The 18,727-nt window shown below is 39.4% G+C and overlaps 1 protein-coding gene and 1 long non-coding RNA gene across 5 annotated transcripts in view; one reads left to right on the plus strand and one right to left on the minus strand.

Annotated features, from left to right (window-relative positions):
- The window catches only part of LOC309504111 (uncharacterized protein), a 501,143-nt gene that overhangs the window by 183,997 nt on the left and 298,419 nt on the right, over positions 1 to 18,727 (minus strand). The window contains exon 1 of one of the 3 annotated variants that reach the window (XR_014207963.1): positions 8,546 to 8,616. The exons of 1 other annotated variant lie outside the window; for it this stretch is intronic. The gene's annotated coding sequence lies outside the window, so the exon portion shown is untranslated. Of the gene's footprint in view, positions 1 to 8,545; positions 8,617 to 18,727 lie in introns of those variants that run through there. One more of the 3 variants, XM_082177130.1, reaches the window with a different exon arrangement.
- LOC309504199 overlaps positions 1 to 18,727 on the plus strand; it is a 94,976-nt gene that overhangs the window by 58,988 nt on the left and 17,261 nt on the right. The gene's annotated exons all lie outside the window — the stretch shown is intronic.

Genomic DNA, 18,727 nt, shown 5'->3' on the forward strand with positions numbered 1-18,727 from the left:
GGGTTGGGCAATGATGAATTAACATTCCGGAGACGGATTCCCCCGGTGGTGCGGAGGAGGCGGTATGGGAGCCTCCTCTGTAACAGTAGCAATATATCATTTGAAATGTAATTTGCAAAATGACAATGCATTTCTGTATTTAAGCCCACCTGCAACTATAGTTGCCGCAGTACATAGTTGTCATTTTCCTTTTGTAAATATTTTTCTAGATGTTGTCCATGTTTTATTTCTCAATGAAATGCAAGCAAACAACCAAATAAAGGATTTCAAGAGAAAAAAAAGGTATTCACTTCCTCCCTGTCACATGAGGCTGTCAACTTCCTACCCCTATTTCCAGGACGCAGGGCGAAGGCAAACGCTCCCAAAGAAAGGCCATTTTCATGTTACTAATAAGTGTTTTTTGTTGACATAGGGGAGCGCGGGGCACAACCTAACGCGGGGCTAGTTGTAACACGCTTGTTTTAAATACTTCCGCACATGCTTGGATGACGAAACTTTGTGTATTTACTAGTTGCCATATCAACACTATATAGAAAAAAAAAATCCGGCAAAATTATTCTTTTTTTGGAAGATATCTATAGACATTTATTAAACCATAGCAAAAGTAAATTTCTTACTTAAGTTAATTTTTTATCTCTATTTTTTGTGTTTATTTAAAATAAGACAAATCTGATATTATTTTAATCTCCAAGATGTTATTTAACAGTTGAGATAGTTCTTTAATGCTTCGCTAACTAGCAGAAGACACTAGCAGGGTTTAAACCCCAGTTGTGCAGGCGGGGGCATGTTGTCACACTGCGTTACAATGTGCCCCTATTAGAAATATGCTATTATATTCTATACTTTTATTAATTTTATTGGGAAAACGTGAGAAAAAGGTGAATAAAGACTGAGAGTCAATGTTCAGAAATGACTAATTATTTATTTGTTTTGAACTATGTTGTAAAGCTTTGTTTTCATGTGTTCGTAGTCAAAACTCAAAAATTTGTTTATATTTAATTATTAAAAATTGCCATTATTTTATATGAAAAAGTTTTTTAATTGTATTTTATTTAGAAAATATTTTAGTTTGTTTTGTATATATTTTTTATTAGATCAGATAACATTTTAAGCTGTCATATGTTATGTTACAATGTGCCCCACACATGTTACAATGTACCCCACCTATGGGGCATGTTGTCACATTTCACTTCCATTCTTTCGGGGTATGTCAAGAAAAAAGTATATACTGTATTAATAAAACAAAACCACATAATTGTACTAGACATGTGGGAAATTAATGTGGGAAAAAATAAATACTCTGAACCATAAGTAGATTTACACAAACTGAGAAAGTCAAAAAGCGTTAGGTTGTGCCCCGCTCTCCCCTATATATATCTACATAATCATGAAGGTCTCTAGAATCAGCCAAACAAAACAAATCTTACAAGAGATATATAGTTTTTTATATACTTAGTCAAAAGTCCAAGCGGCAACTATAGTTGCCGGTGGGCAAATGTCTTGTAAGTACATATATCATGGGAAAATGGGGTGTACTGTGTTAATAGGTTAATAAATCAAGTTTATTGGTCTTGTTTAGTGCATAAACATAACTGAACCCTTTAAATGACATCTCTATATAGATATATTTTTTTCTTCATTCTATTTATTTGTATTTATTTATTTTCATTTACCTTTTTGATACACAATGCCCTGTTATGGCTTCACTTTGTTCTGCACTATGTTCCACAACTTTAACCCTTGTGTGCTGTTCATTTGCGGTTTACAGTCAGGCTGTTTGGGGTCTGAGAGACCCCAGGCAACAAAATGTTATTTTGTAACAATATATATATTCTAAACAAATGTAATTTTACTCAGTTTATTCATGTTTTTACACTTCATTTGGACATTTTGACTCCACAAAATGTTCAAAAAAAGAAAAGAAAAATTCTCCAAAAAGAAAATTTGCCTTATAAAATACCCACATTTCTAACTTTCATTCATGGGGATAACATGGATAATTTGACATGGTTTAGTGTAAGATTTTTGGCCAAATCTTGGAAAATGCAGTTTTAAAAGTAAAAAAAACAAAACAAACACTTTAACCAGTAGATGGCTGCAGAGCTCTAAAAGTACAAAAAGTTTCAAACTAAAAGACATCTTTTCATAAGTTTTTCCAGTTAGATTCATATCTACATATATTGAAATCACAATTATAACAATAAAAGTTACTTTTTGTCAAAGTTTGGCAGTTTTTGAACTGAAAAAAATCAGTTTTTCAATAATGTTCCATTATGATTAGAATCAAACCTGATCAGGATGTTACAAAGAGAAAAGTTGGTTTTTAGAGTTTATCATTTATTTCAAACATCTGTTTTTCATATAATTCTACAAATTTAAAGTGTGCCACTTCATTTCTGTCTGTGTGTCCTGTGTTGTTTCTGATTTTGAGGATGAATTTTGTCCATTGTTCAAATTCATTTGATTCTAATCATAATATAACTTTTTTTTTTCAGTACAAAAAGTGCCTAAACTTTGACAAAAAGTAACTTTTATTATTATAATTGTGATTTCATTATATGTAGATATGAGTACAACTGGAAAAACTTGTGAAAAGATGTCTTCAGTTAGTCAAAAAGCAAATAGCAAATAGTGGTGCTCTGCAGCCATCTACTGGTTAAAGTGATAAATTGTTACTTTTAGAACTGCATTTTCCAAAAGATGGGCAAAAATCTTTTAAAAACACTTAACCATGTCAAATTATCCATGTTATCCCCATGAATGAAAGTCAGAAATGTGGGTCAAAAAGACCCTGAACAGCCCACAATGGTTAAGGCAAATGGATTTGTCGTTTGTTGTGTTTTCATATTCAAGAGATTATAAGCTAGATGCAGTTTTTTTTGGGTCTGCATCAAATGTTCTTCGACTTTTATATATAATAAATTTGTTTATGAATAAAGATTGATCTGTTGAAAGCAGTTATTTTGAGATAAATGCCAAATGTTCTCCTCCTATTCATATTTTACATTGAAGAGGTGCATACAACATATTTGCCCACCGGCAACTATAGTTGCCGCACATTCAAATATGATTTTCAAGAAAGAAAAAAAAAACCTGGGGAAAATAAATGCAGAACATGTTCACATAGGACACTATTAACAGGATTATATGCATGAAACCATTCAGAAAAATTTGGGCACAAATGGGTTAAATGTAAATTTTTCATACCATATGCAATGTTTGGAGAAAAATGATAATTCAAATTCAATAATATAAATTACATTTGCTATTTCCAACACTGCTTTTAACATAATAATTTAAATATATTGTTGGACTAGTTCAGTTCATAGTTCATATACTCAAATTTTTTAACTAAGTTCACAGTTCCGAAAATGAACTAGTTCATAGTTCTTTTTTTTCCATGTTGCTGCGAGATATTATTTTTCAAAATGATTACCACAGCCCATATAGAACCACAGACAATTATTTTATCAGTTTTAACACTGAAGCTATGCGTCAGATTTTTCCCCATCCTCACCGACCTTGTCATAAAACTCGTTTAAATGATCATACGTCGCCTCCTTGCTGCTTTTTGTTTTGTTTTGATTTGTAACGTAAGTGATGAGTCGTTCATGAAAGATCCATTCATTGCGTCTGTCACGTGACAAATAAACGAAAGACTCGAGGTGAAGTAATTATTTATGTTCCCTGTAAACGATTTTTGACTGCATTATAATTATTTCTTAATTCAGAATATGATCAAGATTGCGTAGGTGGATGTGTTCGGGGAATAGCCAGTTAATAGTATAACATTTAAAGCCCCTTAAATGAACGAAATGACTCGAAAACAGATTTGTTCATTTTGATGAACGAGATCGAACAACGCGGCGGTGCGACACTGGTGGCTTGTGTTGCCAGATTGGGTGTTTTTTCCGCTACATATTAAGGCCGTTTTACGGTGGGTTTTAGGTGGGTTTTCGCCTGGAAGGCTCTATAGAAATCTGGCATCCTATTGAACAAAGTTAAGAGCGTGGCATTCACAGACACCAGAATGAACAAGTTCACAGTAACGTTCATCAGGCAGTAATACGGTAGGCTACGTTCAGTTCACGTTCGCCCAAAATATGAACAAGTTCATGAACGCGTTCAGGCACAACACTGATTACATATTTATTAAATGTTTAATTTAGTTTTTCCACTGCAATAGTATATAAACTGATAAAGTTTAGTAGACTGATTTATTGAGTCTCCAGCAAGAGTCTCCTTTTCCTGCCAGACCTGTTTTCTCTATTGTGTTTTAAATGCGTTAGATCACTGAGATTCTCCCCTTTCGGAGCCCAGACGTTGAATCGTTAGGTTGATTGACTTTCACCTTCTGTCTTTAATGGCTCTGGGATGGCTCTTTGGAACTGGAGTTCCTGGCCAGTATCAGCATGTGAATAGCTCTCAGAGTAGGGTGTGTTCCCACTTCATTTGCATGCTTTATTCAGAGTTTAATCCCTCCCCCTTGGAATGTATATAACCACAATGCATAATGTTTTAGTTAGACTTTGGTGACTGCAGCTACCGACAGCTCGTGTTCTCAATAAAGAATCCTGCTGAAGAAACAGCCAAGTCTCCTGGTCTTCGATTCTGAGTTTAAAACAATATATAACGTTTTATAAGTTGCAAAATTCAAATGAAAATACAAGGAATAGGGAAGGGATAATGTTCCCTTCAGGCTGGGGTTGTATTCGCTATAACAACCGCCTCGCTCTACATTATCCCGCTTATTACATGGCTACCTACCAAATAAATCAATAATTTGACACAAAATATTGATTTAAAAAGGAGTTTTATTTAAAAACGATTTTATTGCTTCAGCTAAAGAAAATAATCCGTTCCGTCTCTACGGTTAGAGTCCTGCACTGTGTTTTTCATGGCAACGGTGTGTTATACTTCGCAGCGTCTGTTATCAAGAAATAACACGCTTCATTCTACATTAGAATGCAACCAAGCCATGTAATAAATCTCTATATTAACAACAGTCTGATTGATTCCGAGTCTTGAATTGTAAACTCTTAAGGGTTGGCTTTCTAAATTGGTTATGTGTCTATTCAATTGGTTTTGTGTCTCTGAATAATGCCTGAACTTCGTACTTAGAGCACTTCTTGCGTTGTTTTTGCCTCTTCATGATGATTCGTGCTCTCAATAAAGAAGTCTTTTAAATAGATTAGAACATTATGTTGGCATTACGGGAAATGCACTAGCATGGTTTAAATCATACTTATCTGACCGTTATCAGTTTGTAGCAGTAAATGATGAGATGTCTCATCGATCACAAGTTCAGTATGGCGTACCACAAGGCTCAGTACTAGGACCGCTGCTGTTCACTCTGTACATGCTACCCGTAGGAGATATCATTAGGAAACATGGCATTAGCTTTCACTGTTATGCCGATGATACTCAGCTCTATATTTCTTCAAAACCTAACGAAACTTATCAATTCACAAAATTAACGGAATGCATAGCGGATATTAAAAATTGGATGACTCGTAATTTCCTACTTCTAAATTCTGAAAAAACAGAGTTTCTAATTATTGGACAAAAAACTTCCTCACGTAATAACCTAGAATACTGTCTAACACTTGATGGCTGCTCTGTTAAGTCTTCGTCGTCGGTTAGTAACCTGGGTGTGCTCTTTGATACCAATCTTTCATTTGAAAGTCACGTGTCTAGTATCTGTAAAACTGCATTTTTCCATCTTAAAAATGTATCTAAATTACGTCATATGCTCTCATTGACAAATGCGGAACAATTAGTTCATGCGTTCATGACCTCAAGGCTAGATTATTGTAATGCTCTACTGGGTGGTTGCCCTGCACGCTTAATAAACAAACTACAGCTGGTTCAAAACGCAGCAGCACGAGTTCTTACCAGAACCAGGAAGTATGACCATATTAGCCCAGTTCTGTCAAAACTGCATTGGCTCCCTATTAAACATCGCATACATTTTAAAATATTGCTGATTACTTACAAAGCACTGAATGGTTTAGCTCCGCAGTACTTGAGTGAGCTCTTAACGCATTATAGTCCGTCACGTCTATTACGATCTCAAAATTCCGGCCAGTTGATTATACCTAGAATATCAAAATCCACTGCTGGCGGTAGATCCTTTTCCTATTTAGCACCAAAACTCTGGAACAGTCTTCCTACCATTGTCCGGGAAGCAGACACACTCTGTCAGTTCAAAGCCAGATTAAAGACACATCTCTTTGACCTAGCTTTCACATAATACATTATAGACTTCTATAATTTAATGTTATGCTGCATAGATTAGGTCAGCCGGAACCGGGAACACTTCCCAAAAATCCTGATGTACTCGTTACATCATGAGAAGAATGGCATCTACGCTAATTTTAGTGTCTGTGTTTATCCCAAGGTTTTTCCTGCAGCCTGCCGGATCCAGGCCGTATCCAGATCTGACGAAGGACCTTCACCTGGACCGATGACAACGCAGTGCTGAAGTGCCAACTAGTCTCTCCCTATGGAGGATCCCACTACCACTCTACAGATAAGGCGTTGTCGGGAAAATTCGTCTTGCGGTCCTACCCCAAAGCAACAAATAAAATAAAATTCCTTATCAAAATTTATAAGGAAAGACAAGTATTTTGTTTAGGCTTGGCTTGTAGGGAATTCCAAACCTGCGTATATTCTAACGCACATTACTATAGAACCCATTCTAAATGCGCATGTGACCGCCATCAGCGTTTCTCACAGGTTCGCGTTTAAAGTCTGTGTAGAGAGAATGGTGTCGTCTTAGCGGCCCCTAATTTAATAACAAATGATCATTGCGACGGAACCAAATCAATTAAAACTAACTTTAGATGGAAATAACTTAACTCTGCTGTAAAGCCGAAACAATCTCTGTTACCTTAAATTATACGCTTATCTCTGTAAAGCTGCTTTGAGACAATCTACATTGTTAAAAGCGCTATATAAATGAAGATGACTTGACTTGACTTGGCTTAATTTAGTCCTAATTTGAAAGTCGCTTTGGATATAAGCGTCTGCTAAATGTAAAATGTAAATGTATTCAGAATGACTTATGAGCAGCAACCTTTTTATTTTGGGTATGTCATGTATGCATAACTTGCCAAAATTGGGTCTTAAAGTAAGGGGTTTAAAAAATATATGGTAATAAAATGGCATGTAATATTTCTGAGTACCAGTGTTAATTTAGTTGACGAATAATTTTCGTCATTATTTTCGTCAACGACATTTTTTCACAGACGAAAACGAGACGATAACTAAATAACAACTAGTTTTAAAAGACAAAAACTATGACGAAAATCTATTGACATTTTCGTCAACGAATAAAAACTAGAAGAAAATGTTAGATAGTGACGATTTGGGAAGCGATCCAGTCTGATGTCCTGCATTTGTGGTAGATGCGCACATTTGACGTGCTGATCTACCCAGCGGCACACGAGTTGGCATGCGCTGCATGTCTCATAAAACGTTAAAACATGTAAACGTCTGGGAGAATGAATAGAGCAGACATGTAGATCTGAATAAGAGTGTCGACGCAAAAAAGAGCTATATTCGGTACGGTTTTCTGTGCGCGCACACACCCGACCCGAAGCGTGCAGCCATTCACAGACACCTAGCCTATACAGCGCGCGACTACAGAATTGAGCTTTCTTTCGTGTCTGAATGGACAAATACACACAACAACATTATGTCTAAATGTCCGTTTTGGAGAGTATTCACGTAAATTATGTCGGTTATGTCTTAAACAGTTGTGAGTGTATCCTATGCGCATCAGTGCATTGGATCCGCATGTCATTGGACATGATCCGATGTCTTAAAGTGACAGTGGGCAATAAACCTAATGCAGTCTGTGTCCTTAATATTGATCAAGCAACAAAAGAAAGAGAGAAAAGCATTCACTGCTCGTTAATAGCTTTAATAAGGATTAATTATATTTAATTCACACAAGTAAATGCTTGAAAGAATAGAGAATGATGTATGCAAGTAGTTATAAAGAATCATATATCATTCATTGACAATAAGACTATTCTACTGTAGAAAAAGTGGTTTTATTTAATTTTAAGATATTTTTTAAGTTACAGTAGTTAAATCTGTATCTGTATTGCATGTTCAAACTTTAAAATCATTCATATTAGCAGGTTAATATATGTTTTCTCCGGGAGTATGGGTTTGGACATTTTAGAGAAATTCTAAATGAATGCATTTCAATTTAAGCCCATTATATTTTAGTCGACTAAATCTACTGTAGATTTAGTCGACTAAAATCTTATGATATTTCGTCGACTAAAACTAGACTAAAACTAAAACTAAATTCAGATGACTAAAATATGACTAAAACTAAATGGCATTTTAGTCAAAAGACTATGACTAAAACTAAATAAAAATTTGCTGTCAAAATTAACACTGCTGAGTACATCTTTTTAAAATGAAATATTCTTAAATCATGTAAAAATGGCCTATACCCACGAGCACATAAACACAAATACAGATCTTCAAATGAGCTCCGAACGCTCTTTATTAGAAACACACTCACCTAGACGTGTGTATCAGTGGTGGATCTGATGAGCAGCTTCAGTCTGAGAGAGAGATACCTGACTCCTGCCTTAAATACAACTCCAGAGAGGAAAAACACCCACGAGCCTCGAGGCAGAACAGTGCACTACACCCACAACTTGTTTTAACTTGTGAGTTTCCGTATACTTTTCAACGCACCTCCTTGAGAACACAGATTATTACTGCGTTATAGCTGTTGTGTTATAAAAAAAAAAAACTCTCTCATAAAGAGACAGACAGCAGTGCAACTTTGTTAGCAGATATACACTATCCATTATCAATCGCTTTTTTACACTGTAAGTAGCTGATAAAATAAGAATCACTCTTGCGTTTCGATGCTTCCCTAGTTATTTTTTATCAATAAAGTTTTAAGCTACTTGTCCAGTCGGGCATGTAAAATTCACTTTCACACTCTTGCCCCTTCAAAAAATTTTTGCTGGGATCCCTTGTTCAACTTCATAAAGCAGGTGTTCTGCACTGTGTGCTTTATCTAAATGTAGTCTCTGGATCCACCTGGTACGAATCCTGAGAGACCACACACACACACGGGGGAATGTCAAACATGTCAAAAATGAGAGCAGTGTGTTCTTTCTCTGAAGGTGCAGGAACCAGACTGATACACCAAACTAGAGACTGTGAAAGACAAGATCATCCAGAGACTCAGTGGTTCTGGACTCAGCTGGACTGATGCATTTACCAAACTGAAGAAAGATTGTGGGCAAGACTGCTTCAGTTTTACTGAAGTCTGGGCTGTGACGGTCATCACGACATATGTGAAAGAGGTTTGCAAATAGCCTATTCATGACCAGGGACGGATCTAGAAAATTAATTATAGTGTGGCAAGACTTGATGAGTGACAGGATCAAAGCAAGCAATAATGCAAAGTTCTTGTGGATTTACGGTCTGACATAGACATTGAATAAGCAAAACAGTTGCATTCCCACCTAGTAATTATCTAACTGTGAACATAAGTTATTTAACATGCTCCAACTTGTTTGTTGGAATTTGTTGCCGTTTGTCTGTGGTGTGAGTTGGTCTAGAGTAGACCACTGATTCTCAAAGTGTGGCACGCGAACCAGACTCCCTCTAGTGGTACGCAGAGGAATCACTGAATTAAATATAAATGAATGTTTCTGGTGTATGATGAAATGATGAAATGATGAAAAGTTCAACGAAACTGCTATCGTGGCTTCAATCTGGCAAGAGAAGTGCGGATCAGGTGTGTTTCCCGTACACTCGCTGCTTCACCACTATAGTACGATGCATCGTTGAAGAAATCAACTGGATAGCTTGGACTGTTCCCCGAAACCATATTGTCACAAACTGGTCATTCAACCACGATGGTTAATGTGTCATAGTGTTAGAATAATACGGACATGGCATTTGAGGAATATTTCTAATTTTTCTCAGTTATTTTGCTTTTTCTTACGCACTAGAGCACATTCACACATACACACTCTTCAAAAATGACGCATTAAATCTCGACAAACTAAAAGACATAAATTACATTTGTATGTATTCTAAATAAAAGATATGGATTGTTCTGAATGTCAGCTTGCTTATTCTGCTCAAGATAATGATTTATTCAGTCCACATGTCATGCAAACAAGAAACTCTGCTTCTTACCACAGGTTAAGACCTGTCGTTCCAAACACACACTTTGCGTTGTGGATGTTCGTTAGAATTATGATTTCGGGGAAACACAGACTCGTTGACTGCTATATGGCTACTAACAATGCTTTTGGGAAACACACAACGAACATTTGCAAACAGAAATGCAAAGTTGTGTGGTTGTCTCTGGAAAAAAAAGATTGGCTGGCCTCAGCCAACAGCACTGTGAAAATACAGGAAATAAACAACCTCATACTTATTAACTCATTTTAACCCCTTTGTCCAAGGTTACAAAAAGAAAATGTCACAAGGAAACAAAAAAAAATAAATAAAAAAATTCATAAACCCACGGCAATATACATTTTACAGGATAAGTTCCTATTTTATATGAACAAAACACAGCAATGTTAGTAAACCTAGAAACAGTCAACAAAAACCAATAAGAGCATGGTATGGTGTCATGTTATTACAGTGTCTTAGAAAACAAAACACACACACCACATTAGCATGCTTACTTTAAGTCCAACAGGTCTGTGTGAAATGGATTGGTCCATCTATTGGTCATCCAACCCAAGGTGATCCTGGGGGCAAGTCTAGGTGGCAGGTTATACCTTTGGTTGACACAATCATTATCACCCTCAGTCAAATCACAGGTAATGATAGGATCAACAGACTCACTTATTCCCTCTCCAATGACATCTTCAAATATCTTCATCTTCATTAGATGCTTCAGGGCATCCAATGAAGTCACACCTGGATCTTCCACTTACAAGAGAATCAGGTTGAGAAATCAGATCCAAGGATGTCCAGTTCTCGGCCATTCAACACCATTGACGGACTTAGTCCTGTACTCTCGTATTGAGCTGTCTATAGAGCAAAACAAATGTGGGGTCGAAAGCGATCCCAAGATGCTCTAATGGCCGTTTTTAAGCGTCCTGTTCACTCTCTCAGTGGCATTGGTCTGAGGGTGGTAGCCAGGCCGTAGTAAGTCTGTGCTCAGTACCCAAGGCAGAAACTGTGTGTTTGAAGAGATCACTCATGAAAGCAGAGCCCCTGTCTGATATCACATACATTAGGGCACCATGCAGAGAAAAAACTTCAGTGATCAGCTTACTGGCAGCAACAAGAGCAGTAGCTTCCCTCACAGCACAAACTTCAGCCCACTTTGAAAAGTAATCAACAAACACAAGGATGTACGCATTACCACTCTGTGTCCAAGGCAAAGGGCCCATGAAGTCCACCCCTGTGCACTCCCAGGGAAACTGGGGACGGATTGGAACCATGAAACCACCAGGCTTTCTCTGGGACGGCTTCGTGAATTGGCAGACAGCGCACAAACTCAAATTTTGTTTAAGCCTTGCCACCGTTTTAGTCACACCCAGATGACCTGCAGACCTCCTGACAGTCTGAGGAGCATAAAGCTTAAACTAGTTCATGGGATGCAATGTACAGAAGATTTTGGGTCTTTGTGATACAGAAGACCATCAAGAACTGCACACAGGGGATCTTCCTCAGGAGACAAACTCTCACCATCCTCCAATACCCTGAGCAGCTTTCCAATGTCCGGATCGTTCAGCTGTAAACTTATCAAGTGATCCTGTCCGTAAACAACACCTACGGCAAGGAACGCAAGTTCAGACTCCCAAGAACATTGGATCAGGAAGAATGTCAAGCGGCTGAGCACAGGTAGGTAAAAGCAGTTAACTCACTAAGAGTTTTACCGGTCCGTGCAGATCGCTGATTTTTACCCTTAGAAAGTGGTTTAGCATTTTTCTGAATATAAGGAGGAGGTCAACCCCTTCCCAGTGACCATTTTCCCTCTTTATGGCCTATTTTCTGACAGGAACTGCAAAACCTGCTTTCTTTACCACAGGGATATTTGCTACTGTATGTTCTCCTGGAGTTTGAGGATTTTCACGACTCTCTAATGCTTGTACACCGTGCGTTCTGGTACATGACTCTGAGCTATTACGGTGTTGCATATCACCTTAAGGACTGAAATAGGCACACGTTCTTGGACAGTTGCACATGCATTTTCTGAACTAAACGTTTCAGATTCATTAGAGCAAGTCACCTCCTCTAAGAAGTGAACATGCTTTTTAGTCCCATCGCTGTTAAGTGCGATGGATAACTTTTTAGCATTTAGCTTAGCCTTGAGATCTGCCATTTTTACACTTTTCAGTCAGGGCTAACTGCTCAGCTAGTAACTTATCTAGCGGTGTTTGAAGATCTTGAATCTTTGCCTCAGACTTTTGTGCATCTGCATTTTTAGATTGCACTTCTTTACATTTAGCATCTATACTTCAGACCTGCAAACTCCTCAGAGTAAAAAGGTGACAGTGACAGCCAAATTGCTTTATGTTACACTTACTCTCGCATCAGCTGTTGTGTAAACAGTAAGGGTGTAACGGTTCACAAAAATCACGGGTCGGTTCGATACGATACACTTGTGTCACAGTTCGGTTCGGTACGTTTTCGATACAGCAAAAAGAAAGAAATGCCAGAGAAATTTCCTTGATTTTTTTTTTTTATTCTTTTTTTTTTAATTAAAACTAACATCATAAAGTACATGTATGATATTTTTTTACTTTGAGCAATTCTGGAGCTATAATTGACTCTTCTTAGGAGCATATAAAAAAAACAGCTCCTTGGAAAAAAAATGTAATATTGTAGTAGTTATAAAGAAAGGTTTATTTTAGTTCAGATTATCATTTGAGGGCAGCAATTGTATTCATAATGTCAAAATAAAACCGACATAATGTTACTTGAAGGCATTATAGCCTATTCCGGCCACACTTCCATGGTTTCCTGGTTTCCACGTCAGCGCTGTTTGATCCGTTAATAACGGAGAAATGTGAATGTTTCTCACTAGATCTCGCAGCGATGTTATTACTTCTGTGGCGAATTCAAATGCTTTCTTTACTGCATCTCTTATTAGCGCTGTGTAGTAACAGTGTAGCATGATCAAGATCGGCTCGCGCTGCTTTGGTCCAAACTGATAAACGGTCCGTCAACCACACAATAACCAGCAGTTTCGTTCTGCTTGCATTACGTTTGCCAGTTGATGTTGGGCAATGTTGTGGTCGCGCGGGCGGATTATGAGCGCGCTTACCACGCGCAACGCACCTACATTTGAAATAACAAAATTTTGGTCGGCAGGAAAAATGGTCCCCCCCCCCCCACTAAAAAAACCTCTCCGGTTCAACGCGATTCACGTAAATGACCCAATTGACCAAATTGACCTGCAAACTTGTCGCTGAAAAGCGACAAGTTTGCAGGTGTGATACTTGAAGATAGACACGTTGTTAACTCACATGGCCGTGTAAAACTTATGAACATTAAAGCCTCAATTATTTCACCATGTTTTGATTTCTTTGATTTCACTCGTCTCTGTTCAGCTGTGAACGTGATTCCTCTGCACCGCCGTCGGGTTCACCGCACCTCGATCACTCGCTCTTCATGCACTCCACAGCAAGACGTGCAAATTTCTCCATTACGCTATTTCTACGTCATTACGCTATTTCTACATCATTACACTATTTCTACGTCATTATGCTATTTCTGTCATTACACTATTTCTACATCATTATGCTATTTCTACATCATCGCGCTATTTCTACATCATTACGCTATTTCTACATCATTACGCTATTTCTACGTCATTACGCTATTTCTACGTCATCACGCTATTTCTACGTCATCACGCTATTTCTACGTCATCACGCTATTTCTACGTCATCACGCTATTTCTACATCATTACACTATTTCTACGTCATCACGCTATTTCTACATCATTACGCTATTTCTACATCATTGCGCTATTTCTACGTCATCACACTATTTCTACATCATCACGCTATTTCTACGTCATTACGCTATTTCTACGTCATCGCGCTATTTCTACGTCATTACGCTATTTCTACATCATTACGCTATTTCTACGTCATTACGCTATTTCTACGTCATTACGCTATTTCTACGTCATTACGCTATTTCTACGTCATCGCGCTATTTCTACGTCATTACGCTATTTCTACGTCATCACGCTATTTCTACGTCATTACGCTATTTCTACGTCATCACGCTATTTCTACGTCATTACGCTATTTCTACGTCATTACGCTATTTCTACGTCATTACGCTATTTCTACGTCATCGCGCTATTTCTACGTCATCGCGCTATTTCTACGTCATCACGCTATTTCTACGTCATTACGCTATTTCTACATCATTACGCTATTTCTACATCATTACACTATTTCTACATCATCACGCTATTTCTACGTCATTACGCTATTTCTACGTCATCGCGCTATTTGTACGTCATCACGCTATTTCTACGTCATCACGCTATTTCTACATCGTTACACTATTTCTACATCATTACACTATTTCTACGTCATTACGCTATTTCTACATCATTAAGCTATTTCTACGTCATTACGCTATTTCTACATCATTACGCTATTTCTACGTCATTACGCTATTTCTACATCATTACGCTATTTCTACGTCATTACGCTATTTCTACATCATTAAGTCAAGTCAAGTTTATTTATATAGCGCTTTTCACAACACAGGTTGCATTAAAGCAGCTTCACAGTATTAAATTAAAACAATACATCAATGTTTGTTTCTAGTGGAACGTCCACGTTTGGTAATGCTGATCAATAGTATCGTTGATTGATTAATTAAATTAAATATCCCCAAATATCCCCAACTGAGCAAGCCAAAGGCAACAGTGGCAAGGAACCGAAAAACTCCATCAGGTGACCTAATGGAGAAAAAAAAAAAAAACCTTGGGAGAACCCAGGCTCAGTCGGGGGCCAGTTCTCCTCTGGCGTTTATGAACTAGAGGCCGGATTGTAGTTTGAACTGTAAGATTAAAAGTATTATATGAATGCCTGGCTGAAGAGATGCGTCTTTAATCTAGTTTTAAACTGGGAGAGCGAGTATGAGCAACGAACACTATCAGGAAGACTATTCCAGAGTTTTGGAGCTAAATGTGAAAATGCTCTCCCTCCTTTGGTGGATCTGGATATCCTAGGTATGACCAAAAGCCTCGAATTTAGTGATCTTAAAGAGCGCGATGGATTATAGGGCGATAGAAGATCTGTTAAATAGACTGGAGCTAAGCCGTTACGTTGGTGAGCAATCTTACCTTTAATCCTCTCTGCCTGAGCCCCACAGAGAAGCAGTTACGCTGCAGTTACGTTGGTGAGCAATCTTACCTTTAATTCTCTCTGCCTGAGCCCCACAGAGAAGCAGTTACGCTGCAGTTACGTTGGTGAGCAATCTTACCTTTAATCCTCTCTGCCTGAGTCCCACAGAGAAGCAGTTACGCTGCAGTTACGTTGGTGAGCAATCTTACCTTTAATCCTCTCTGCCTGAGCCCCACAGAGAAGCAGTTACGCTGCAGTTACGTTGGTGAGCAATCTTACCTTTAATCCTCTCTGCCTGAGCCCCACAGAGAAGCAGTTACGCTGCAGTTACGTTGGTGAGCAATCTTACCTTTAATCCTCTCTGCCTGAGCCCCACAGAGAAGCAGTTACGCTGCAGTTACGTTGGTGAGCAATCTTACCTTTAATCCTCTCTGCCTGAGCCCCACAGAGAAGAAGTTACGCTGCAGTTACGTTGGTGAGCAATCTTACCTTTAATCCTCTCTGCCTGAGTCCCACAGAGAAGCAGTTACGCTGCAGTTACGTTGGTGAGCAATCTTACCTTTAATCCTCTCTGCCTGAGCCCCACAGAGAAGCAGTTACGCTGCAGTTACGTTGGTGAGCAATCTTACCTTTAATCCTCTCTGCCTGAGCCCCACAGAGAAGCAGTTACGCTGCAGTTACGTTGGTGAGCAATCTTACCTTTAATCCTGTCTGCCTGAGTCCCACAGAGAAGCAGTTACGCTGCAGTTACGTTGGTGAGCAATCTTACCTTTAATCCTCTCTGCCTGAGTCCCACAGAGAAGCAGTTACGCTGCAGTTACGTTGGTGAGCAATCTTACCTTTAATCCTCTCTGCCTGAGCCCCACAGAGAAGCAGTTACGTTGCAGTTACGTTGGTGAGCAATCTTACCTTTAATCCTCTCTGCCTGAGTCCCACAGAGAAGCAGTTACGCTGCAGTTACGTTGGTGAGCAATCTTACCTTTAATCCTCTCTGCCTGAGCCCCACAGAGAAGCAGTTACGCTGCAAGTACGCTGATGAGCAACCGAGTTCCATTCTCACTGCCTGAGCCCCACAGAGAAGCAGTTACGCTGCAGTTACGTTGGTGAGCAATCTTACCTTTAATCCTCTCTGCCTGAGCCCCACAGAGAAGCAGTTACGCTGCAGTTACGTTGGTGAGCAATCTTACCTTTAATCCTCTCTGCCTGAGCCCCACAGAGAAGCAGTTACGCTGCAGTTACGTTGGTGAGCAATCTTACCTTTAATCCTCTCTGCCTGAGCCCCACAGAGAAGCAGTTACGCTGCAGTTACGTTGGTGAGCAATCTTACCTTTAATCCTCTCTGCCTGAGTCCCACAGAGAAGCAGTTACGCTGCAGTTACGTTGGTGAGCAATCTTACCTTTAATCCTCTCTGCCTGAGCCCCACAGAGAAGCAGTTACGCTGCAGTTACGTTGGTGAGCAATCTTACCTTTAATCCTCTCTGCCTGAGTCCCACAGAGAAGCAGTTACGCTGCAGTTACGTTGGTGAGCAATCTTACCTTTAATCCTCTCTGCCTGAGTCCCACAGAGAAGCAGTTACGCTGCAGTTACGTTGGTGAGCAATCTTACCTTTAATCCTGTCTGCCTGAGCCCCACAGAGAAGCAGTTACGTTGCAGTTACGTTGGTGAGCAATCTTACCTTTAATCCTCTCTGCCTGAGTCCCACAGAGAAGCAGTTACGCTGCAGTTACGTTGGTGAGCAATCTTACCTTTAATCCTCTCTGCCTGAGCCCCACAGAGAAGCAGTTACGCTGCAAGTACGCTGATGAGCAACCGAGTTCCATTCTCACTGCCTGAGCCCCACAGAGAAGCAGTTACGCTGCAGTTACGTTGGTGAGCAATCTTACCTTTAATCCTCTCTGCCTGAGCCCCACAGAGAAGCAGTTACGCTGCAGTTACGTTGGTGAGCAATCTTACCTTTAATCCTCTCTGCCTGAGCCCCACAGAGAAGCAGTTACGCTGCAGTTACGTTGGTGAGCAATCTTACCTTTAATCCTCTCTGCCTGAGCCCCACAGAGAAGCAGTTACGCTGCAGTTACGTTGGTGAGCAATCTTACCTTTAATCCTCTCTGCCTGAGTCCCACAGAGAAGCAGTTACGCTGCAGTTACGTTGGTGAGCAATCTTACCTTTAATCCTCTCTGCCTGAGCCCCACAGAGAAGCAGTTACGCTGCAGTTACGTTGGTGAGCAATCTTACCTTTAATCCTCTCTGCCTGAGCCCCACAGAGAAGCAGTTACGCTGCAGTTACGTTGGTGAGCAATCTTACCTTTAATCCTCTCTGCCTGAGTCCCACAGAGAAGCAGTTACGCTGCAGTTACGTTGGTGAGCAATCTTACCTTTAATCCTCTCTGCCTGAGCCCCACAGAGAAGCAGTTACGCTGCAGTTACGTTGGTGAGCAATCTTACCTTTAATCCTCTCTGCCTGAGTCCCACAGAGAAGCAGTTACGCTGCAGTTACGTTGGTGAGCAATCTTACCTTTAATCCTCTCTGCCTGAGTCCCACAGAGAAGCAGTTACGCTGCAGTTACGTTGGTGAGCAATCTTACCTTTAATCCTCTCTGCCTGAGCCCCACAGAGAAGCAGTTACGCTGCAAGTACGCTGATGAGCAACCGAGTTCCATTCTCACTGCCTGAGCCCCACAGAGAAGCAGTTACGCTGCAGTTACGTTGGTGAGCAATCTTACCTTTAATCCTCTCTGCCTGAGTCCCACAGAGAAGCAGTTACGCTGCAGTTACGTTGGTGAGCAATCTTACCTTTAATCCTCTCTGCCTGAGTCCCACAGAGAAGCAGTTACGCTGCAAGCACGCTGAGGAGCGACCGAGTTCCATTCTCTCTGTCTGAACCCTATCAAGAAGTCGCACTGAAGAGTTGCCCCCTTGTGTGATCAATTGAGTGTTACGCCCCTTTATGCAAATTTATTCTTTTATTTCCAAAGTCAAGTAAGTCATGTAACACCCTCTTTTTTTCATATTTTGCCAATTTAGCAAATACTTGGCCTGTCTTAGTCAAGTCAAGTCAAGTCAACTTTATTTATATAGCGCTTTTCACAATACAGATTGTATCAAAGCAGCTTCACAGTATTAAATAAAATAGTACACCAATGGTTGTTTCTAGTGTAAAACATCCACGTTTGGTAATGCTGATCAATTGTATTGTTGATTGATTAATTAAATTAAGTATCCCCAACTGAGCAAGCCAAAGGCAACAGTGGCAAGGAACCGAAAAACTCCATCAGGTGACCTAATGGAGAGAAGAAAAAAAAAATTCTAGATATAATAAATGTATATCTACCAGTGTTGAACACGGCATGTTCCTCCAGGCCTCTAAAAGGTCTTGTAGAGGTCAGTC

This window comes from Leuciscus leuciscus (genome assembly GCF_965113295.1).
Source record: "Leuciscus leuciscus genome assembly, chromosome: 8".
Classification (NCBI taxonomy): domain Eukaryota; kingdom Metazoa; phylum Chordata; class Actinopteri; order Cypriniformes; family Leuciscidae; genus Leuciscus; species Leuciscus leuciscus.